This window comes from Cygnus olor, chromosome 14, assembly GCF_009769625.2.
Source record: "Cygnus olor isolate bCygOlo1 chromosome 14, bCygOlo1.pri.v2, whole genome shotgun sequence".
Taxonomy (NCBI): domain Eukaryota; kingdom Metazoa; phylum Chordata; class Aves; order Anseriformes; family Anatidae; genus Cygnus; species Cygnus olor.
Window position 1 is genome coordinate 18,809,969 of NC_049182.1, and position 24,495 is coordinate 18,834,463.

At 35.6% G+C, this 24,495-nt stretch overlaps 1 protein-coding gene and 1 long non-coding RNA gene across 9 annotated transcripts in view; both read left to right on the top strand.

The window, feature by feature from the left end:
* The window catches only part of GABRB2 (gamma-aminobutyric acid type A receptor subunit beta2), a 172,187-nt gene that overhangs the window by 102,535 nt on the left and 45,157 nt on the right, over window positions 1–24,495 (top strand). The gene's annotated exons all lie outside the window — the stretch shown is intronic.
* LOC121077829 lies at window positions 4,206–5,209 on the top strand. The gene is made up of 3 exons (XR_005824330.1): window positions 4,206–4,604; window positions 4,688–4,735; window positions 4,857–5,209. It is a non-coding gene; the product is annotated as an uncharacterized LOC121077829 (long non-coding RNA).

Consider the following 24,495-nt stretch of genomic DNA (forward strand, 5'->3'; position numbering starts at 1 on the left):
GTTGCCTATTGCTGAAGCCTTGAGTACTTTGCAGACAGCTGCTCTGGCCAGAAATCAAAGCTATAATCAGGGCACATGGGACAACTGGTAGAACTGCAGGAGCTGACCAGGCAGTACCCTTCTGGGTTAGAGGTGGATCTGCCTGATACCAGGTGAGAGGCTCTGCTGATCCCTGGGGAATAGGATGTTCAGCAGAGGAACGTACCTCTGCTGGAAGTCAACATGTCACTTTCAACATTTACACAGTAAGTGGAAAGCTGAATATGTGACATTTGGGCCATTAAAGGTTAGAATCTTCATAGTGGTTCATTTATTTTTCTTTTAATTTGTCAAGTTTAGCATGTAACCTGTCCTCTTCAACCTTTCAGTTAAGTCTTTCTTGCTTAGTAGCTGTTGTACAGGGAGAATATTCTTCTATCAGGAGAAGTTAACCTTATTTTCAAAGTGCCCGTTTCTCCTTCTTGTTTATCATCTATATGTTTGCATGTCTTAATTTGGACTCTGTGACAATCCAGCCTACACAGCACTTTGATAGGAGGAAAAGATGCATTAATAAATAGTCATGAATTCTACCTCTATATCCATACACTGTCCATTTCAGCATCATCAACTTGTAATGTGGCTTCCTCAGGATAGGTACTCCAGTCTTTATTTTTCCATAGTAATTTCATCTCAGTTCTGTTGGGAAGAAAAGAAAATAGGTTCAAATTCAGTGATGTAATGCATACTGGCAATGAGTAGGAAATCCATGACTCCTTTTTAGTGTATAGATGTATGAGTTTCAGTAAGGGCTAAAAAAACACCAACAAAAATGGTGAATGTTTCTTCTGGCTAGTCTGAAGAGGGAAAAGATGTTTAGACTAACCATCAGTACACATGTATATATGATTGGGGCAGCTTCTGTACAAGTGAACCACTGTTCGTAATGTTTTGATAACCAAGCATGAACAATGACCTCTGGGGACTTTGGTCAGGCTTTTCAGACAAGAACTCAAGTAACATCCAAGGTATATTTTTCCTATTACCTATTATTATGGGTACACAAGAAGGAAGTACTATCTCTTATTTTCTTTATTTCTAATTGCATCTTTACAACATTCTACATCTTGGAAGTTCTTATAACACAAATGAGAGCATGTACTGTTTGCAAATGAATAAAGAATGATACAGAAATGCTGTACCAGCTTTTTAATGCTTTGAAGCAACCTGGAGTTAAATTTAAAAAGGGAGTCAAGATACTAATATCCAGTTTCTGCTTATCAGCGTGGGACAATATAGGCAATGTAGTTTTCCACAAAAGAAATTCATAGCTTGAAGCTCGTTTTTATATCATTTTACTGATGAATGTGGAGAATATATAGAATCATAAAGATACAGAGACAAAATGCAGTTTTAAAGCTTCTAAAGCATTTTGCCTTTCATAGCTAGTCTGAGCTGTGGTATATTTGTCTGGTTGCACCTAACAGTGCCTTTTACCAAGGGATAATGGAAACAAAAAGGGCCAGATTCAAAGGGCCCATATTCAAAGAGCACCAGTTTCATTTGCTAAAGGGTTTGGAAAAAAACTAAAGGTCTATGAGGATATTTCTGATGCTCTTGGGGAAAAAAAAAAAAGTCACCCAAGAGAAAAGAATGTCTTTCTAGCATCTTTTCTGATAATCCTCTATACAATAAATTATGTGAAATAGTGGAAAACCGATGGGTTTGGCACTTTACAGTCCTGTTTAAAGAAAGTATGAATTTTACAAGGTAAATATTCTTTTTTTTTTTTTTTTTTGAACTGAATAGTAGGATCTCTGTTATACTATCACACACTTAAAGTAAATATTTTTGTAGGTCTAGTGTTTTTTGAAACACCTTGTAACTGGTGATTTCCTTGAAAGTAAGAGGCATTTATAAGAGTTATTGGAAAGGTCATGTGGAATACTATTCTATATCTTAGCTCCGTGCAGTGTATAACCTGAGATTATTATTTTTCTTGGATTACATTTTTTATTAGAATTTTCCTGTACTGAAAATGCTTTAGAGTCTTGATTCAGTCCATAGGCAATTCAGGCAGAATCTTTGCTGTAGATTGAGTCAATCGGTGATGTTAATTGCACAAAAGCAATTGCTGCGTTGAGCAGTATAGCTTGTTCACCTCTGTTTTTTTTTTTTTTTTCACTTGCTTTCAGTTATTTTTGTTCAGTTCCTCTTTATTTTGTACTGGTAGTTCAGACTCTTCAAATTCAACCTGTAGCTGGAAAATATGAGCTTTCTGATACTGAATGCAGTTTCATTTTCCTAGTTCTTCTGTAGTTTAAGAAATATTTCTGGTACATACTGAATAATATGAGTGGCATAAATATTTGAAATACTGTCCAAAATTATTTGGATAGAAATTCAAGAGTTTGATCTTTTGTTTATGAAAGTTCTATCTGTTAAATAAATATATTTCATAGTTTTTTCATGCTATATTTCTTTCAAGTCCAAATTAAATGCAAAGACTATTTATATTACTATAAGTTTTCTCAAAAATGTTTTGTGAAAAAACATGCATCTAAGAAAGGTCTTAGTAGTTTGAGAGAATCATAAAAACCACAGTCTCAATCATTTATTTTCTGTTTATCCAAAGGATGTGTTGTTTTTTTTGCCTATTTATTATGGTCGTAATTTAGATGTATTTTCAGTGTAACTTTTAAGGGGGGGGGTGGAAAGAGCAGTTTTTTTTCTTTTTGTTATTATTAATGTATGCTTATATTTCAAGACATACTTCCAGAATAATTCAAGATGGAAGGGACCTCAGGAGGTCTCTCTTCCAACCTCCTGCTCAAAACAGGGTCAGCTCTGAGATCAGACCAAGTTGCTCAGGGTTTTGTCTAGTCTGGTCTTGAAAATCTCAAAAGACGAAGAACAAAAAAAAAACCTCTCTAGGCAACCTGTTCCAGAATATAACCCTCCTAAAAGTAAAGAAGTTTCATAGCAGCTGTGGAAAGGGAAATATTTTTTTTGTATTTTATCATGTACTGGCTGCATCTGCCTCGGAAAGAAGTATTTATTTTTATTAATCTGAAATAGAATGCAAGTGGTGTGCAAACTGACTTGTAAGAATAGAATTTATAAGTCGTATAACTGAATGATATGAGAATGCTCTGAAAAAAATCATATACTGTACAAGTAGCCCTGTAAATTGATAAAGACATCTTTGAGTTAATGAAATAGGCTTTTCTATAGGCTTTTCTTTCTGTTTTTGATCTGGTCCATATCTCTTGATCCCATTATATGTAAACCTTTCCACAATCAAATAAGATTTCTTTTCCCCTGGATAATAGCAAAAGAATTTTCAGTAGAACTTTTGACTCTGTAAAAAGTTTCTTTTTGTATATACATCTAAAAGGCAATTCTTTATATTTTGCAACTGCACAATGCACAAGTCATCTTTATTGTGTATGGAGCACACATATGGATAGTCTGCTCTGTAGGACTGTATTGGAATGCATTCCTTTAAGTTATAGCTTTGGAGTCTGTGGTATGTAATTTCAACTCTTCAGTTGCAGAAAAATCCACTACTTGCATTAGATATGATATGGCCTTATCTCATCTTGTGATTGATGTGTTACCATAGCCAGAATCTGAGATGTTACCTGAGTCCAGGCAATAATCTTACATAATAACAGGAAAAACAAAACAACAAACAAGCAAACAAGGATTTGATTGAAGTCAGTATTTAGCCTTAAGAATGCACCTTTCCACTTTGACATTGTATGTGTGAAGGTACCGTGCTCTAGATGAGATTACACAATATTGAAACTATCTTGTAGTAGTCTATGGTTGTGATGAATGGAGTGAAATACTGTGCTGAATTCAGGTACGTTATTGATTTGTGAAAGATGCTTATCCAAGGATTTGATGGTTTTTTTATATCCTAATATGATAAGTTCCTGGTGAAATCAAAACTCTTGTTCTGGTTTCTGAAATGGTTAATTGACAATCAGTCTGTATTAGAAGTGTCTATGTGTTCAATAGCAGACAGCTTTATTTGAGGCAAAGGCCTGTTGCAGGCTGCTACAAGAATTATTTTCATTTAAGTACAGCAGTATTTTACTGTGTGGGAGCTCATCTGTGCACATCTGGGGCTCTTCAAGTGAGCAGTTTTCCTCTTCACCACAGTCTGGAATGATCAAGTCTCTTCAACTCACTTCTGGAAGAGTGACCTGTACCACAACATTACCCAGACAAGCTGAAATACTGGTAAGTTAAGTTTTGCTTGTGAATTTTACTTTTATTCTTCTGTTTATTGTTTGTCTGTACCTGTGTGACCTGTTATCTGACAGGTGTTATCACTGTTTTGGGGAAATTTTTGAACGGGGTCCAAGAACACAAAGTGAATCCTTCTTTTCCTCTTTACCTACTGTTCCTTGGTATCTTTTCTTTGCAGAGCCAAAATGAGTGATATCAACATTAACATTGGTAACTCCAGTCAGAATTGTTGTCCTAGGGAGGGCATCTATGCCAAGGAACTTCTCATTCTTCATATACAACTAACACAGATTTAGCAACGTATGCATGGGAGCAGATGCGCATCAAAGGAATGGATAATGCTACAAGTGTAATGCATTTATACTGTAAGTTTCTTCCGTTGTTCTGGCGTAATTGGTGTTAGTGGTCCTATGTACACTTACTAACTAGAGCATTCGTTTCCTTTCAGGTTTCAAGAATGACCTTGTGCAGGTCTAGAAAGACCTAGTCTTATTAGGTAAATGTATGTTACTTTCCTCTTGAAAAAGGTAGCTAAGTTCTTATCCAAGTTTGTTCTGTTGGTTACCAAGAGGAACTACCTTTTGCTCATCTATGCTTTTTTGTTCACTTGTTTTCAGTTATGGAGAGGATTAAAGAGGTGGGCTTCACATTTTGCTCTGAGGGAGGAAAAACCTACATCTCACTATATGTCCAAAATTCTTGTTGTAGCCTAAAATATACTATATACAGCATAGCCTTCTATTTGTACTCTATAATGACTTTTCATGTGCTGCTGGTAATACTATGGAATTGATTTTATGAGTATAGAAAACTTACTTTCATTATAAAATCACAAAATATGTTAACTTTCTTAAAGAAATAAAACTGAGTTTTTAACTAATGCCTCTCTCTGTTTCATTATAAAGGAATTCTAAACACACTAAAACACGGGAAAATAAGTCTACTAAGACAAGATGACCACAAGATTTGAATCCCCAGCAGTTAATTTTTTTCTTTCATATACCAATTTAAAAAGTCATCTTTTTATTTTGGATGGGAGATTTTGAAAGTGATTCAAATATAAGTAGCATCTGTGCTCTGCATGTCACTGTCAGTTTGTGCTACTGAGTAATGCATGTACAGACTTCTAGTAATTTTTTTTTTCTTCGAACATCTATCTTTCTGCAAAAGAGCAGTGTGCTTCTTCTTGCACACATTGGCATATGTACTAGCTGTTATTTGGCCTTGAAACTACTCAGGGCCACATTATTCTGTGGCTGGATGCCAACTTGCTTTTTATTTTAAGGAACGCATAGGTGATGTTTGATGAATTAGGTCATTGTGCCTCTTATAAATGGTATGGTTATAATTTTTGATTGGACATCAAATTGCAAATACATTGGTGTAACTGTCATTTAAGGATGATTTTCATTGTTATAATAGCTGTGTATGAACAGGCGTCTTAACATGGTCTTATACTTTAGAGCATATCTTTAAATGAGCATATCTTTAAATGAGTTGGTTTTAGAGGAAATTCTCGTCTAATTACAGCTTGAGCTTTGACCATCAAGGAATACTGAGTCAGAGTTCAAAACTGGAGCCTGTGCTTTATCCACACCTCTGTTATTGCTGTTCTGAGCAAGAGTATCTTCTGACTGTCTAGTGACCTTGTGAAAGTCAGCCAGTCTCTGTTGCCATTTCATTTTTTTAACTTGTTCTGGTTTTGAAGCGTACATAAGCAAACTATCTTTTTTTTTTCTTTTTTTTTTTTTTTAACCAGTGAAAAGTGGCGTTCCACTTTAGTCCACAATTTGCTTCATAGACCTCAAGGTAGAGTATTGCAAATACAGATAACAGTTTCACACCTATCCTTTTCAACAATCCCTCATGATAATGTTGCAAACTTAAATTAAAGGCTTGTTATTTTAAAATATTTCCCATGTGGTCTTTTTTGCTTTTAAAAAACCCATCAGGAAAGCTTATCAGGAATTTACTGTGGGGAGTGAGAAGGCAACAAAGAAGTGGACTGTTGACTCTTACGTTTTGTTTGAATTATTTTTATCCACTCTATTAGGCAAGCAAAATTTCACAACTCACAATTCCATGCTGAGACAAAGCCACAGCTCAACTTACGAAAACATTCTGCTTGTAAATGTAGACAATAGCTGCAAATTTTAGGACTTCCAGTCTTATTTGGGCTATTTGGAACACACTTACTTAAGCTGATAACCTGTATGCCTAGAATGTGGTCAAGCTTGTTTGGTTGAGCTTCTGCAGGGGGAGGAAAAGAATTTTGATAAATGTGTTCAAAGCTGTAAAACCTGATTTTTTGATTTAGGATTCTAGCTTCTCAAAAGACATCAGAAAAGTACTTTTTAAAAAAAAAAAAAAAGGAAAAAAAAAAGACATATGGAATTCAACAGAAAGGCAGAGAAAAAAATCATTCAGTGGAAGAGGGAGACTTTTTACAGATGCAGTGTTCTAAAGTACTTTGAGATATCTTGACGCAAATGATATATAACCAAATGATTTCAGTGACAGTAAGATTAGACTGCTACTATTTCCTAAAGCATTTTTTACAAATACTTCAGTACTGATTGTTTCAAATACTATGTGAGTGAAAGAGTGAGAGAGAGATCGCTGCAGTCAATAAAATCAAAATTTTTAGCTTGACATTATTTACATTATTTAGAATAATGTTTTCACAACTTAATAAAATTAGTGACTTTACCTGTGCTGTTGTAAGAAAAAAAAGAAGAAGAAAAAGCGTGGATGCTTTTTAAATTAATCTCTTGCATCTTTGTCATAGAACTTATTCTGTAGAAGAAGAAATAATTACGTGGAGCCTAGAAAAGTGTCAAAGTTTCATCAGCATGCATATTTAATCTAGGAAGAATATTTCACTTTTTATCCATTATTTAAAAATGGAACAAGAGTTCTAACACTGTATGTTAACTAGAAAAAAACATTCAATATTCTGGTTCACAGCATTAGGTGTTGAAATTGTGAATCTTTATTGCTCTCTTATTACTGATTTAAATATTCATCCAGAGGCATTGGATATATATATTGACAAAAACCGAATTAATTCTATTCTAGACTTATTTCTGTTTCACCTAGATTCACTCATTTTTTAACAGATAACCTCAGTAATTTAAACAATGAAGTGTGACTATTTTGATTCAATTGTGTGAACTATGTGACAGTGAGATAGGAATTGAGTTTTGTACCTTTCCCTATAAATGCACATGTGGGAACAGCGTTACTTTTGTCTTTTTTACAGCTGGCATTCAGCAAAACGAAGTTTAGATCACAGACTAATTCTGATGGTGAAATAAAATTGGGGCCTGCGGAGTGGTTTTAGAATCATTTGTTTCCAGGATTGAGTATTGAGTTAAGGCATTTATCAGACAGCGCAATATGAAATGTATAACTAATTTGATGTTTTGTCTTAAAAGCAGAAGAAATTGTCTATAATGCCTTTCTAGGTCAGTATGCTTAACAGAAAAATTAGTCAGCCTATTTTTTTCTTTCTTGAGACAAACCAGAGAAGAGCTGGGGACATGATGTAGATATATATACATTTTGTCATGGACTCCAGTATGGTAAAGATTATAATTTAATTCAAAGGTTCTCAGTTAGTTTGAGAGGATTCTTTAGATTAGCAAAATGTAGCCCTTGTCATTGTACAGCAGCATTTGGGGATCTCGTCAGGTTAGATGGCTGGATTTCTGTTGGGTGACTCCACTGTAGTGTTTTCTCAAATTTGGTTGCAAACACAGTACAGAGTTTCTCTGATTTAATATCTGGTTTATTGCCTTTAATGTGAAGTGATATTGGGCGTGCATTTTGGTAAGATTTGATGACTAGAGTCATGCTGGAATTTGATCTTTTTTTTTCCCTCATTCAGCCATAGTGCTGGTTTCAGTAGCCAATATGTGCATATCTGGCTTTTTAGAGTGCCTACCAACTCTGTGCTGTTACTGGTCAGAGAGAGTTGACTATAGTCTTACTTTTTATCATTCTTTTTTCAGTACGTATACTCAATGGCTTACAGATAGAATGAGTATGAAGATTATGCTGAAATGTAGGCAGTTGGTTACCGTAAAATCTTAATCTATCTTAAAAAAACAAACAAACAAACAATACAGTGCTCGCCTGTATTGTTATACTTGAGATATTAGCCAATAAAACAAGGCTGCATGTTAAGCAGCATTTTTGTCTCTGCTGATAAAGAGTCCCGCACTTCTGGGTATGAAATATGCTGTTGTCAGAGGAAGAACTTTCTTGAAAGGACAGGTGCACTGTTGTCCCTGCTGGAGTGTAAGGCAGCACCTCCAACAGAGTTGACCACAAAAATTAAATAGAAAACCATCACCTTGAATTAATACAATGATATTAAGGTGGCTGTTTGGACATGAGAAGGATCTGAGGGTATTATTAAGAAACAATGTAATTTTGTGAAGTTATTAGGTTTTACAAGGAAAATAGAGTATTTTTGAATGCAGCATGTTTTCTTTTAATACGGTGGTTTAGGCAACCTAGAGCAGCTGCTTGTTTGTGTTTTGTTTTCTTTTTTAATCCTTTTTTTCCCTTCAGGGATTTGGATGATTGTACGAAGTATTTTAGCCAGAAGGTAGAGTAAAGCTCACTGGGGAGATTCCAGCTGGGACTGAAAATAACTGCATTGTTGGTTCCACATGATCATGAGTTAACATGAGGCCACTTGACCAGCCAAAAATGAACTCAGTCTGTTAGAAAGGAGATAATACCTGATTTTAAGTGCTATTCTTATGGGCCTATCTTTCTGTTATGACAAATATATCTCCAAATTTCCTAATTGGCTCATGAATATTGGTTGTTTCATGAGTGTCTGACCTTCGAAGAAGTAAGCTCAGCTATCAGCTCAAGTGCTATCATCCCTGGTGAGTTATTCAGAATAGATTACAAACTGCTTCCAAAGGAAGGATAAGTGTAAGCCTTAAATAATTATGAGGATGATGAGTAAGCAAGCCTTTTAGTTAGATCTTTCCTTATCTAAATTATTTTTCTATTCGTGATAAAAATATCAAAGTATGCTGTAAAAATATCTAAGCAAAATATAATAATCAGTTGCACAGAGGAAGATAATTAGCAGATAGTGTGCATCTGTTCTTACAGAGTCAAAGATGAAGGGCAGATGAGCTGATGTGGAGCTCTGTGTTCTTTAACCTGGACTATTTTCAGCCCCTTGGTTATCAGTATCCATCTCCACTGCATTGCGGCTCTCTTCAAAAAGGAGTATTTAATAGTAATTCAAGTGTTATTTTTCTGTGGTGCATCCCATAGTGCACATGGAACTTTAAAATTCTGATTTTACTTGTGATGGGAACGGCTGATGCTAGTTTAGTTTCCCATTGAATGTGGATGGAGGAGTGGATGACACAGAGATGCAGAGTCCTTATCTCTCATTAAAATCTGACCCAAACAAACAGTAAGAACTCTTACCATTTAAAGACGTGTGTATGAGAAGAGATGTTCTCATCTAAAGACATTGTTACAACTGAAACACATGATTTGAAAGTACCTCTGAAATTAATGTTTCTGGTCTCTTGTAATACCTATTATTGTTTGTGTGTGGTGACACCAAAAGCCTTTCAAAAATGCATTTCAACTCCAAATAATTGTATGAGAATCTGGGGGAAAAAAACTGTCATCTAAACTGTACTTCGAAGAAATCAGGTTACGAAGGTTTACCTGCAGAAACATGCTGTTGTCATCAGTGTGATATAGTGTGTAAATGATGTTTTTCTTGTATCGTCTGTTCAGAGAGGAACTTGTGGAAATCTCTTCTTGATGGATAATGTTAGAGTTCAAGGTGGGAGTCTGCTTTGAATCACCACCATCCAGAGAAGGCAGATTTTGGTGCTTTGTAACATCTTCAAGGGGACCCATCTACAGTGACTATATGAGTAGACCACTAGCTTTGGCATCAGTGCCTTAGTGTATGCAGCATGAAACCCTTCCCGATATTTCCAAAGTGATTAACATAGACACATTTGAAAACACAACATTACAATTAAGGGAAAAAAAGCAAAAGTAAATACTAATTTATAAAACTGTTTTGTCTGTTTTTCAGAATAAATGTAGCAATTTAGTTGAATCCATTTGAATTTAATTTCAGTTCTCTTTTCCTGTAACCTTCTTTTGGATGAGAAAATTACTGGGTGGTGTTTACTGGGTGTCTGCAGCTCAGTTACATGTTATTGCATTTTCAATTGATCAGGCTAGTGTCATGGGATGCATGTGATCTAGAGATGCTGGGATGTATGTGATCAGATAGATATCTCAGAAATTTCTGTTTTGCAAGGATAGATATACTGGCTTATGAAAGTGTGATTGTGCTTCCATAAATCTTGGTAATGGTTTAATATTTCATCTATGGGACAGGTTTATTGTTCATTATTCATCCATGTTTTACTTTATCCTTAAGAACTATAGAACTTATCTGAAAACCAATGGCAATAAAGAATGATTAAAAAAATGAGTTACTCTGAGGACATTTTAAGAAAGAAAAGCTGCCTTATTGGAGTTGATGCCTTACAGAGCATTTCCTCTTTTGTGCATGAAGAAAAATGAGCATCTTTGAGATGAGACTAGCCATGTCAGTTCAAAGGTTATGAGGTTACCAGAATCAAGTATAAGCAGGTAATTTATGGTAATTTATATATAAAATAAACTATTAAAGACTTTTTTTTTTTCCCCACCCTGAATAATAATAAAAAAAATCTAATTTTGTTTCCCTTTTGATATAGTTGGGGGAGGCAGGTTGAGTGGCTGAGAGGAGGGCTGTGTCAGCAGCCCTCTGTCATATTTTCTTCGTAAAAAGCAACAATTTTCCTTCATCCCATTCACCTTTTTTCATACACTTATGATTCACTGCTGTGCTCCTTATACAAAAAAGATGTCTTTTAGGATCTTACTGCAGATCCTCTGTTTCAGTGGCCTTCATGTTTCCCTTACACTGTTTTGTAGTTGTTTTTCCCTGATCCTGTGTTTACTTTTTAAATTCAGCTTTCACTATTTTTCTTTTTACATGGCCAGTCGTAATTTCTCCATCTCTTCTGTTAAAGTATTTCTAAAGTACCAGTCTTAGAACCTCAGATTTATTAAGAAAAGCCCTTCTTGCTTATTTAATCTTCAGTTTAGTAATACAAGGGAACAACTAACTTGGCGAGTTCTTTCTTGTATTAGAGAAAGCTGAAGTAATCACCGACCTCTTGAATAACAAAAAATAAACTCTTGCCACATATCTGTAAAATTCCAGCCGTTCTTAAAACGTCTGGATTCTTCCAAAGCTCAACAAAGTTCTTGTGGACTCACAGTCAAACAATTTAGTGATAAACCCTGCAATATCAGGATGGTAGGCTAGCACCAGCTTAGCTGTTTTAATCTATCTATTGTAAACCAAGTTGACTACTCACATGTTCCCATGTTATTTCTAGACATGTTTGTTGCTTTAATTCCTTAAGATCTACTCCATAATTTTGTGCATGTTAAATGTCCTATGAAATACGTCCATAGGTTTGAACAAACCTGAAACTTTTTCTTGGGTGTTTTCCTCAGAAATGTCTGCCTATAGAGGGTTATCCTTTTTGATCATAAAAGTGACTCTAGGCTGTTTGGATTTTTTGTTTGTCCTTCTATTTTTGATTGTCCTTGTATTTTTCTACCTTGTTTTTTGTCATCATTTCCCTTTGTAGGAATAAATGCACAGATATACTTCCCTGTATGCATCTCTTAAGTGGATTAGTAAGATATACCCCACTCAGAAAAGATATTTCTAGTTTTTTCCTTATTGCTTTTAATGGTATATCCTGACCCAGTAGCACTGGCACAAATAAGGAGTTATGCATTTTGTCTCTTTACTTTGCAACTTTATGGGTCAACTTTACAGGAAGTGTAATTTATACAACTGCTGAAATTTTCTTGCTGAATCTGTGATTGTTTTCTAAATTCTTGTATTATAACAGGGGATTGATCTCCTTATTCCAAACCATGTTAAATAAAACATTCACCAGAGTATTCATGAAGCTAGCAGCGCGGTGAGACCTTGCACCCTCTGCTGCCCACTGAGGAGCCCAAGGCTGCTGCCAGCACAGTGGCACCATTAAAGGCACTGTCTCTAGAGAAAGATCACCTCTAGGCAGTCACAGTAAGAGCCAGAAATGTTGATGCTTTTAAATGAGCAACAGAATGGTTTGACCAATTTATTATTTTTTTTAATACTCTAGTCTGCAAAGCTGGACAGGTGTATCCTACATGGCCCCTACAGTGCAAATATTTCCTATTTGTGTGACTGTCTTTTAATTTTTGAATTGAACATTCTTTTCATGAGTGCATCCCATGTGGTGGTGGCTGGACCACTTCTGAACAATGGAGTAGTTTGCTGGAGGCAGTCGATGTCCTGTATTTTGGCATTAATAAGATTTCTGACATTGTCTCAAATGACTTTCTTACAAAGAATGTAGGAAAACAAAGATCAGAGGGAACCACATTTGTAAAATAACACGAGGGATGTGATTATGTAGTTAACTGGAGGGAAAGAATTTGGAATCAAGTCCATTGTCAGTGTTTTCATTAATGATCTGAAAATAATGAAACTTGCCTAAACCTTTAAGCAGCTTGAAAGATAGAATTGGGTTTAAATGATCTCAGCTAGCTGGAGAGGTGGCCTGAAAGTATGAAATTCCAAATCTTACACCTAAGAATGGCACCCACCTCAGAATTAGGAAAGGACAAGCTGGATGTCAATCCTTTGCCGTAGTGGGGGATGAACATCAACAAGAAAAGAAAATAAGCCCCCCCCCCCCAAAAAAAAAAAAATTAAATAAAGCAAACCTGAGGAGATACCTTGGGTTGCAGTTGGCACAGATTCCTTACCAGCATTTTGTGTCAATGGCAAGGCTTACATCAAGGTGTAGAACTGCTATTTGCTGTTACCTGAAGTAATCTTTCTGCTCTATTCTGTAACAGCAACGGCTTGGTAGTCAGGCTGTGTTTTTCCAAGGGCTGCACCTCAAGAAATATATATATATATTTTAATTTTAATTTTAATCCAGGGCCTGGAAAATGTGACTTAGATTGAATGGACATTGCTCTGGTAAGAGAAGAGGAATCAGAGGAAGAGAGAGAATGAGTCTTCAAATATACAAAATGTACTGCAGAGAGGAAGATGATAATTTTTTTCTCTATGATGTTGGTTAGTATAAGAAGTAATGAGCTTAAATTGCAGCAGTGAAAGTTCAAATTGAACATGGTGGGTATGGAAGAGTATGATGATAACCATCATTATACTAAGCAATGACAGGGATAGTCTGTGGCTCTTTCACCCACTGTAGGCTTTTAAAAACAAACAAAATCTGTTAGTAATTGTGGAGATGCACTTGCCACTAATCTTGCTAATGCATAGTTTTTACATGAATAGCAGGTTGGCAATTTCATGCTGTCGTCTTCTTCTCTAAACAGTTATTAAAAACCAAAAGTAAGGTTTACCGAATAGTTCAAGGAGATGACACTCAAGGGCTATATTTGCATTTTCCTCCTAACAGCCTGAGGCAGAGCTAGGATAAATATCTCTGAGGTTAATCTGTAGCACTGACTGTCTTTCTCTTTTCACCTGCCTCTTCAGATCTCTAGAGAGTAGAAGTTTATTTTGATTTGTTTTCCAGTAGGTGGCTTTCTGCATTTTCTGCATGTGGTAGTAGACACTTCCTCCTGAGATACAAGGATCAGTAATTATAAGTATTTTGCTGTTGTATTGGTAGTATTTAAGTATGCAAAATGAGGGAGTCCTTTGCTACTTGCAGCTGTAAAACATGTTGAAGTTTATAGGATCTGACTTTGTAAATTTGTGTTGGGTTTTCCTCTAGAATAGCCCTGGAAAATAGGCATTGTGTCTGAATTGCCTTTTGTGTGTAATTTCCGTGCTATGAAAACAGCTTAAAAGAGGATAAATACTAGTATATTTTTTCCTGAGGAAAAATGATTGGCTGTAGACATGATCTGGCTTCATTACTTTGTGTGTTTTATTCATTTTTTCTGTTGCTTTTGACAGTAAAAGGAAAAGCCCATAAAAACTTAACGATGTTCTAATCCAGGAAATGTGTACTTGATAGCAGGTTTAATATCGTCTGGAACTAACATTGGCATTGCTAGGTTTTCAGCAATTTCAGTTTGTCAGTAGTGCTGGCTTTGCATGTTCAGGAAATTGGCAACGTTCTGGGTTACTGCTTAGGAACTAATATATTTCTGTTGACCTTGTTTTTCTTCCAATATTTTACTCTGGAAAATATTCTTCTTTTTTTGTTTCTTTTTTTTTCTTTTTTTTTTTTTCTTCCCCTTCTTTGCTCATTTTTTTTCTTTTGGTATTACTGCTTAACAGACATCATTCTTATGGGGATCATAATCAGGTATTAGTTATACTGGTCCTAATATCCCAAAGAGACCGGTGTGAAGAAGAAATGGTGGTGTTGTGGTTCCACTTCTCTCTACAAAAGAGGCTCAGCAGGCAAGGGGATGTCATACTGTATCACTTAAAGATCCCTTGTTGCAGCAAATATTTCCAGGATTTTTCAGATGAATGTGTAGAAATTAAACAGAAATCAAGTTTGGATTCTTCATGCTGTATTAACTGTTTCAAGTGCAAGAGTTCTCTCTCTTAACCCAAGGTTTGACAAGAAAAAAATTACACCTTAAATAAGAAGACTGGAGAATACTATTCCATCAAACAGAGATATGCCAGATATCTCCCCTGCCATTGCAATTGTATAATGTGTGACCCAGAAAGTGGGTAGAGGTTGTCCATTTTCTGTCTTCAAACACCATGATTTTATTCCTCTCCATTAGGTTTTATACTCTGTCCTACTCCTTAACTGCAAGGAATTGACTTTCTTTTCATTAACCTTAGCAGGTCCCTGTTATGATAGAGAAAGGTAGGGATGGCTTATTGAAACAGCCAGTGAATTTCATATTCACAGAATATTCTATCTAAACAGATTGTGATAAAGCTAACAAAACGTGGGGAAGTGAAGTCACGTATATAAAATGAAATATTATTCCATTTTGTACTTTCAAAACAATATGCAGTATCAGTGCAAAATACTTTTCTTGCTAAATGACCTAAATCGAAGAGCAACATCTACTGTTTTGTAACATATGCTTGTGCTTGGAAAAAGTAATGGCAGAAAGCATGTCAAAAGGCAATGCTTACAGTATTAAAGTTTTAACAAAATGTCAGAAAAAACTGGAAACTACTTAATCCACAGAAATCTGTAATAAAGATTGCATTGTAAGGTTGTTTCAGCATGAATTCTAGTGACATATGGGAGCTTAAAATATAATCTAATGATATATCTCTATCGGTGAGATGTTTATGTAACGTGATTGCAACAGAGATGTCTTTACTTGTTAATTTGTTAGGATAGTGAAAGTTAGTGGTTTTGGAACAATGCAATGAATTAAGTTTTACTCAAAAGCGATCTTGCCACTGGAACCCAAGTTTTCTTTTTTTCTTCTATCTAGTTTAGAGTGTCCTGAAGACTGGCAGCCTGCTGTATGGAAATCTGTGGTGCTGCTGTCTTCTGTTACCCTGGATTGCTGTTCTCAGCACTAGCGTGTGTAGCCTAGCAAAGAAACATGATAGAAGTACGGTATGAACTGTGGAACTACTTGCCCAAGGGGAAGACAAAACTTAGTTCAGAGCAAGTTTTGAGGGAAAAGATCTCATGTAGCAGTAATCAAGTGAAGCTCTTTCCAGTAGAACTGGAGTTTTAAAATGTCTGTCTATAACCCTGAAGAAAAATCCTAAGTTATTTCAATATGCTGCAATTTATAAGCTGTGGTTTGGGCTACCATGCTTCTTGGTTTTACAAAGATGTTATTATATGAAAAAGTGATTGAATCACAGTGAATTTTTATTCCTATTGCTCCTAAGTAAATACCTTCATGTGTTTTTCAATTCATCTTCTTGGTGAACTTGATTTGTAATGTAACTGTAGCTGTAATATATCACTAATGCCACATAAAAATGTATTTGATTTTATTAAAATTTCACAGCTGAAGTACTTTCCAGTGTTACTTTACAACAGTGGTCATAGTTACACTGATTAATCAAATACTGGGAAAGGAGTTCAGATGTATTTATTTATTTTCCACAGAAGGTAAACCTGGGCTAAATGTTGTAACTGAGGATTTTTGCTGAGGTTGCTGCCTCAGCAAGGCAGCGTTTGCATGTGTCAGTGAGGAGGCTTTTCCCAACAGGTCTCCTGAGCAACCAGCTGGGAGGCACGGCAGGGGGGTGGCACATCTGTCTTGGTGCTTGCTGGGGAGATGTGACAGCCATTTCGCTGCAGTCTGCTCTCCTGAGCACCCGGGAAGTGTTGGTGCCTTGGAGGGAAAGTTGTCAGCCTCATGCTGTTAGGGCCAGGAACTAGAAGGCCTCGGATCTTCACAAATCATCAGGCAGTCTTAATTCTCGCCACATCTATAGCTGTCCAAATGGACATATTGTAGCCTCTTCTTAAAGCCTGGCTTTTAGATCTAATAATTGTTTTGAATACATTACAGACAGACTGAGCAAGTCATATCTGATACATTCCTGTAGAAGAATAATTCCTTTTAAATAAGGATGAAAGTTCTGACTGCATACGTATTGTTCTGTGAGATATTTCTGGATAGCCAGGAAGAAGATATCTGTACCTGAACATTATACTTTTCATGTATTCTTACTTTTCTGTTTGTTTTTTTTTTCCTTAACTAATGATAGTGTTAGAGAAATCAATGCCCGGTTTTGTGAATTATTTCATATAAAAGGACAAGGTTGCAATAAGATATACATGTACACAATTATTTTTAGTTGTTGAACCACTGTATCTGAGAGAATCATGTTTGTACGTCACTGACTTTTGTGTGGTAGGGAGAGTTCTGTTGGACAAACATTGTATGATTGCCTGACTAAGGATTGTAACAATGCAAGTACACAACTCAACAAATTCAGGTAACAAAGGTGGACAACAAGGATCTACTGTTGGGTTTAGGATCCTCTGTGTTGTATTCTTCGCATACGTTGTAGAAGAGAGATGTTTGAGGGTGTTAGTCCTTTTCATTTTTTATAGATCAAGTACTTGCCAGCAGCATACCTCACATATCTGTGAAGCTTTATACGTCTTGAGGCTATTAGTGTCCTCAGTTTACAGGAGATATAAAAATGGCATAGTTTCATGGGCAAATGAAACATTGTTTTGTGAACAGGGATTGTCTGTAGCTGGATAACATTTTTGATGTGTTTTAGTGTTTGTTTTTTTTTGTTTGTTTGTTTTTGTTTTTCTATAGTATAAGATCAGTATTAAAAGAAATTTTATCCTGTTCAGAAGAGCATCATTTTGCTTTGTGATTCTACAGAACTCTTTTAGATGCTGAGTAAGGTAACAATGCAGCCTTGGAGTGCAGTTTGCCTTGGGAGTTAGGGCAGAGCTCACCTAAGGAGTCATCTGAAAGTCAGCTAAATATTCTGTTATGCCTCCCTGTATTGTCAAGTGACAGTTGTATATCCCCCAGAAATTGGGTTATCGCACCCATATTAAAAGGAAACAAATACTCTTCTGGAGGTTTTTCATTCAAAAAACACCTCATTTTAAAAGTACTTGTATCTTTAGATTATCTCAAAGAAAATGTGTTAATTCCAAAGGTATCTTTAGGATGATAGGTTGTCCAGGCTAGGGAAGCTAATGCCATAACATAGGAAGCAAAGCTTAGTGTCTCTAATATTGTATGCATATTCTCCTTGATATTTTTTAATTTCTGGGCTATATACACAGAGATACACAAGTACAGTTGTTACAAAGAAAAGGAGCAAAAAAGTCACATACCTCAGGTATGTAACCCACTTCAAAGTAATGCACACTAACACTGGCCCTTGTAGACTGTAACTGATGAAAAAGGTTTCCACTTAATGAGTGTAAGAGAAAAGGTGTAAGAGAAGGTGCATTTCTTTTTATAGATCGGGTAACTAATTTTCATTGCTAGGCTGATAAAATCTTGTGTTGCTTGAAGAGAACTCATTTAGGAGATTTGTGTCTCAGTAAGGGTGAGCATCAGAGTTGAGGTAATACCAGACTGGGGAACAGACTTGAATTCTGATTCTATGTTTATTACTAGTTTTGTCACTTTTGTGACCTGTGGTGGCATATTTCTGTCTGTGCTTATTTTATTTATTCATATATATATAATATATATATTTTTATATATAAAATATATATTCTATTAAATATATAAATGCTCCTCTGGCTAACAAACCCACAAAGAACTGTAAAAACTGAAGCTGTTGTAATCTAGAATAATTTAGTTGTTATTATTCAGAACATTAGGAAAAAGCTGCTAATAGTAATAGAGATACAATATCACATAGGTTTCAAACAGAGGATGGTAATATAGTGAAGTAACTACTGAATAGCCCATTGTATTTTCAGGTTATCAGCAATAATTGCAATCAGCATTATACCCTTTACATCTAATTACCTCTTTAAATAAAGCTGTTTTCTCTAAAGCTTTTTCTCTTATTCCACATAATGTTTTATGATTCAGGCATCTAATGATTCCTCAGGAGAAAACACACCGTATACAGATTGGCCCCATTAGTGTAAACCACGTAATAAGATAATATGTTAGTCTGTTACACATGAATTTTCCAATGATTGTTTCTTGCTTTTCTTACAGATTCCAAGCAGAAATTGATACCATTAGACAGTGTATGTAAGAGTATTCTAATCTGATTTGCCTGTTCCTGAAGGTTACTGGTTACATGCGGTCTGTCCTGCTTAAACACAATTAACATCTTATTATATGTTTTTGAGACCTCTGGTTTAAAAACAAAAAAAAACAAACAAACAAACAAAAGCAAAACATGAGTTACATACTGTACCAGGACTCTTACATGATGTTAGAAAAAGATAAATTCAGTATTATTTATCTGTGTATTTTCAAGGGAAGTAAATTATTTCAGGTAATCAAGAGATTTACAGTATTAACAAGATAGGAAAAATAGAGCAGGTATCTTGAAATCCAAGGGATTAAACGCACTTCACCTGATTGCATTTATATAACATATGCATGAATTTCTGATTTTTTTCTGCATTGTTTTTCTTTTCCTGTATACCTCTCCTTTTTTTTGCCTTTTTTTTTTTTTTTTTTTTATGGAACAGAAAAATACTTGGAATTTTGGTAGTTAAGAGACAGAGTATGTAATTTTCAGAAACACCCAGACCAGCTTCCCTCTATTTGAAATGTTTTTTTCATTTTATTTTTGACTGTAGAGGAAGTTGAGATTGGCTAAAACTAAGCACTTCAAATATTGAGGACATTGGCACATAAGAATGTAAGTGCAGCGCAGAGAAAAAAAGTTGCTTTTGTGCCATAACCTATCTTCAAAAAGGGCATTTTTTTATCTTTGCTTTTAAAACTGTGGAGTATCAAACGTGAGAATAAATGTTTGTCACAGGAAACAGACATTCCTTTGCACACCTTTTTTTTAAAAAAAAAAAAAGAAGAAGAAGAATGATGCGCATATGTTATTAACAGCAGCAGAATTTCAGGAAACATGAAGATCTGAAAAATTTCTAAAATGGTTCTTTGAGAACCCTCAGGTCAGAGCTTTCAACAAAACTCGAGCAACAAGGTCATGATCTTTGGGATGTCACAATTATTTTGTCATCTTTGCTACCAGCCAGTGTTTTCATCTGGTTTGTAGGATGGGTTCAAGTGCTGTTTGTTGGCACTTTGGGTTTTCAGTTGTTTTCTTTTCCCCTTCTCCTGTAGTGTAAACCCTAACAGGAAGGGTGAGAGTTCAGGACAATTCAGGACTGAAGATGTAGAGGAGATGGGTCAGGGGATGAAGCCAGAAGCTGGATGCTTCTAGTTAGTTCTCTAGACGGAGGCAAAAATCACCGTGTTCTTTCCACTGAGAAAATTCCATTTTCCTCTGAAAAAGGCAGTGAATTTTACAGAAGAATGTTCAGCAGTGGAGTGTGATCGGGGCATTCAATCTGAAAGAGTTACGTAGATCCAACTTCCACTGAAATCAATGTGGGAATATGAGATCACTTATTTTGTAATAATGTGGAATGTATGTGCCTTTGACAGTTTTCCCTCCTGATTAAATATAATTTTTCTTAAACTCAAGGGATGAATTTCCTAGTATATGTGTGGAAATGGATGCTATAGTGTACTTCTCTAGAGATTAGGCCTGACACGTGTAAATATTTCTTTTGTATGATACAACCATTAGAGGATGACTGAGTTTCTTTAGTTATTTTGAACAATAATCTATGGTATGACAATCCAATGAGACAAAGCAATCTGTTATAGTATCCTGATAAAGGCAGTATTATTAAATAAAGGCCTGCAAATTTATTGAAATACAAGGAAAACAATCTTATCTTTCAAATAATGATACTAAACATATGAAGCAAATGACTTTCAATTTACTTAGCTGTAAGAAAATACTATGTAAGGCTTTCTGTTCAAGGCTGGGTTGCAAATTTAAATGATGAGATTATGCTATTACCTGCTTTATTACTGTGCACAATATAAAAATGATACGGAATGCACAAAGCATATTTCTTGAGATCACAGATACTTAACCACAATTTCAGAGGGAAACTAAATTGTATATAACTGGCTTCATCACTGTGTGAAAGACACAGACATTAGAAGCCACAAGGGTGAAGCCAAAAGGAATAGAGTACTAATCAGTACATCATGAATCAATCCACTTTTTTTAATTGCTTAAATCTAGTAGTTTTGATAAGTGTGAAATGGATAAATCCAAAGTAATGTGTACAAGTATATTCTTCAGTTTTATTACAGCTGCTTTGTCTCATTTCAGTTGTAAACCTTTTCTTATTAAGGGAATTCACTATTAGGATGAGGAAGGAACCATATTACATGACAAAATAACATGGTAAAGTCTCTAGCTACTTCTCAGCATCGCACATTGATCAAACCTGTCTAAATGCCAATGAGGTGGGACTTCTCCAGTTTTCAGTAATAGTTGATCCAGCTTAGAGGCGTTATTCCTAGACAGAAAATAAGCAGTGGGAATTAGTGTTCTTTTGTATTAATTTTGTGATTTTTTTTTTCAAGCACATCATTAAGATACTGGTGTAAGTGAGTGTGGGGAACTGTTGATTCCTTAGGGATTGCAAATTCTTTAATGTATTCCTGCAGTTCATTATAGGTCTTAAGAAAATGAGAAATTTACAACTGGCGAATGGGGAAAAAGCTGCATACATGTTAAAAGCCTTGAAATTGATTTCCGTTAAAGATTTGCGAAGACTGTGTATATATGTGCACATATGTATATAAATCAACATGAAGTAGCATTTTTGTTTCTTCTAAAGCATCAGTTGCCTATTTCAAGTACTAGGTGAATGATATATATACTAATACAGAAATCTAGTTAGTTTCAAAAATTAATGTACAAAAATCAATGGAGGAGATGGAATGGTTCTATTACAGGTTCGGTTATAAAGTAGTGCCTTGCATCTCAATCAAGTTGAGTGATCTGTGTGTTTAAGTGACTTGAAATGTTCTTTCATCTTTGCAGAAACATTTATTACAAGTAATTAGCTGTTTAAACTATTGACCAGCCAAAGAGAACTTCTGTCGGATTGTTTTATCTTTTTTGCTATTGTTACATGCAATGAAAAGCATAAAAAGTTCACTGTAAGGTTCTGTCAACTTTAGCCAACTTCAACAAAGCAAGCATGTAAGAAATGTGTAATTTATTACTATGAAAGAAAGATGAACCAGATGGGGACTTAGATGAGAAAAATGTTGTAGCATATCCATGCTCTTACCTTCCCTCTTGCAGTTATTTCTCATTTAAAAATATATATGTGCTTCTGTTTGGTTATATATATGTGTCCATTAATAGATACACTTCAGTTATTAGACAGTGAAAAATTTATGAATGACTTTATGTGATTGTGAGTCCCAGCCTAAGCACCAGGAATGAGTGTTATTTCATGGTACCTGCAATATTTCCTAGTTGCATTAACTCCCACAACAAAGAGGTGTGCTCTGCACACTAGAATTTGTCTGTTACCAATAATAATCTTAGCCTTGTTTATACAACCATAGCACTTCTGACCACTTAACAAAGATGAGATACAAAGACGGACAGGAGAGATACAGATGGCTATGAAGTAGGGAGCACAATGGAAAGGACAGCAATAGTAATCACAACAACATAGACTTAAATCTTCTGTTTTGGGAGATGAGACAGTAATGGAAAGTGGAGATTCAGGCCTATGCTGTAATGCTTTAATCATTGTATGTTTTGTCAGACAGACTTAGAGCAAGCATGGACTATAAAACGCAATTTGCAAAAGAGACCATCTGCAAAAGACAAATGGAAAATAAGTCCAGAGAGGAGCTTTTTAGAATAGGAAGGACTGCCAGTCCTGGGTCCATGTTTTTACTCAAAACCTGACAGCGCATCACTCATTCTTCCTTCATTGCTTGTATATTTTAGATGGAAGATATGCTTTCCTCTGACTGCTGTTCTGGAATACTAATGGTGAGCTGTGGAAGTGCAAAGCTTTCATGGCAGGAGACATTACGCTAAGGGCTGTGCTTCAAAGATCACAGCCCTACAGAGCTTTTGAGGTACCACTGCAGCCAGCATCTTTTTTTTTCAGAAGCTCCTTAGCAATCAAGCTTGTAGAAGTGGAACTCCCTATAAGATATCTTAAGTCAGATTTTATTTTTTTTGTTGTTTGTTTGTTTTTAATGTCAATTCCTACATGTTGCAGTGATTTAAAATCAGTTTAAATATCTGATTTTATAGGTGCATGTTGTAATTGATTCTAGATGCATACACAGGAATTAAGTCATTGTTTTTTAATCAACAGATCACAGCTATTTTACAGTGGATAATTAATGTCACTTGCTGAGTGAGAGCTGAGCTAGGGTAACCAAATGCTCTTGGTGAGAAGTGGGAAGGAAATCCACAGTGCACAAACAGGTGGCATTTGCACAGCACACATCATGCCCTGAAAATTTTCTTGCCAGTGTAAAAGCAACTTTGCTTCTAAAACATGTTTACAAAGTAAACAGGATTTGTTAAAGCTGTATGTATTTAATGAATGCACTACAGAAATGATCCAGACATTTCTATCATTTTGATGGTTTTGCATGGTGGACTCCCAGAACATGCTTGTTTTCTCTCATCTATACCAGTAATTGTTTGTATTCCAGCCAGATTAGATACATTACTCTAAACATTTCCTCCTTTATTGCCTACACGTTCATGTTTTTTTTTCCACTCTGCAACAACCTACTGCTTTAGTTCTCTCTATTTATGCCACCAGGAAAAACAGTTAAGAAAAGTTAGCACTGAATTCTTAACCATTGCATTGATACCAGTTGCCAGGAATACTGATAAGTATATATTCTAGAAAGGAAATACATCTTAGCAGCTGGGCTACAGTGACTGTAACATTAAGAATGCTTCCTCACATTTTCCTTGATGGGCACAGACCCATTTAGCTACTGTGTAGTAGCTGCAATCAGCTATGTTTGTATCAATGTGAAAAATGTGCAATTCTGTATTTTCATTAATGCTTCAGCTGGGGAGGGAGGAAGAAGAACATCACTGTCAGGCTGTAGACAGTAGGGCCGAGATTTGCCACGAAGAGGCTTTTCTATAGTCATTCCTACTCCTCTTTGATGTCCTGTCCATCTATTCTCATTAAAATGTCAGGCCATAATACATTTCACATAAATCTATATAAGTCGCAGTCAGATAGTTTTTGACTTCTTCGGAATCCTCTTGTTTGCTAAAACATAAAGTGGCTCAAGTTTTTGAAGAATCAGGGAGTGGTTGAGGTTGAAAGGGCCCTCTGGAGGTCACCTCTTGTCCTGGCGGTAGATGCCACTAAAAAGGGCCTGGCTTTCTCAGCATGGTAATTATAAAGCTTTTTTCTACAGATGCTCACTGAATTTTCACTACCATAAGTATCTTTGTTCCTCTGAGCTGAAGGATTAACTACTTCTGCCCTTCCTTATGATACACAGTATGATCATCACCCTCAATTTTAACTATGCTGTTCTGTGGAGTGAGACATGTTAGTTATAACAGCAGATTATCTAGTACCAGGTGTTCTCCCTCTCCACTTTTCAAAAAAGACAGCTTAGTAATTTGGCAATGTCATGTTCAACTGTACAGAGTATGCAGCT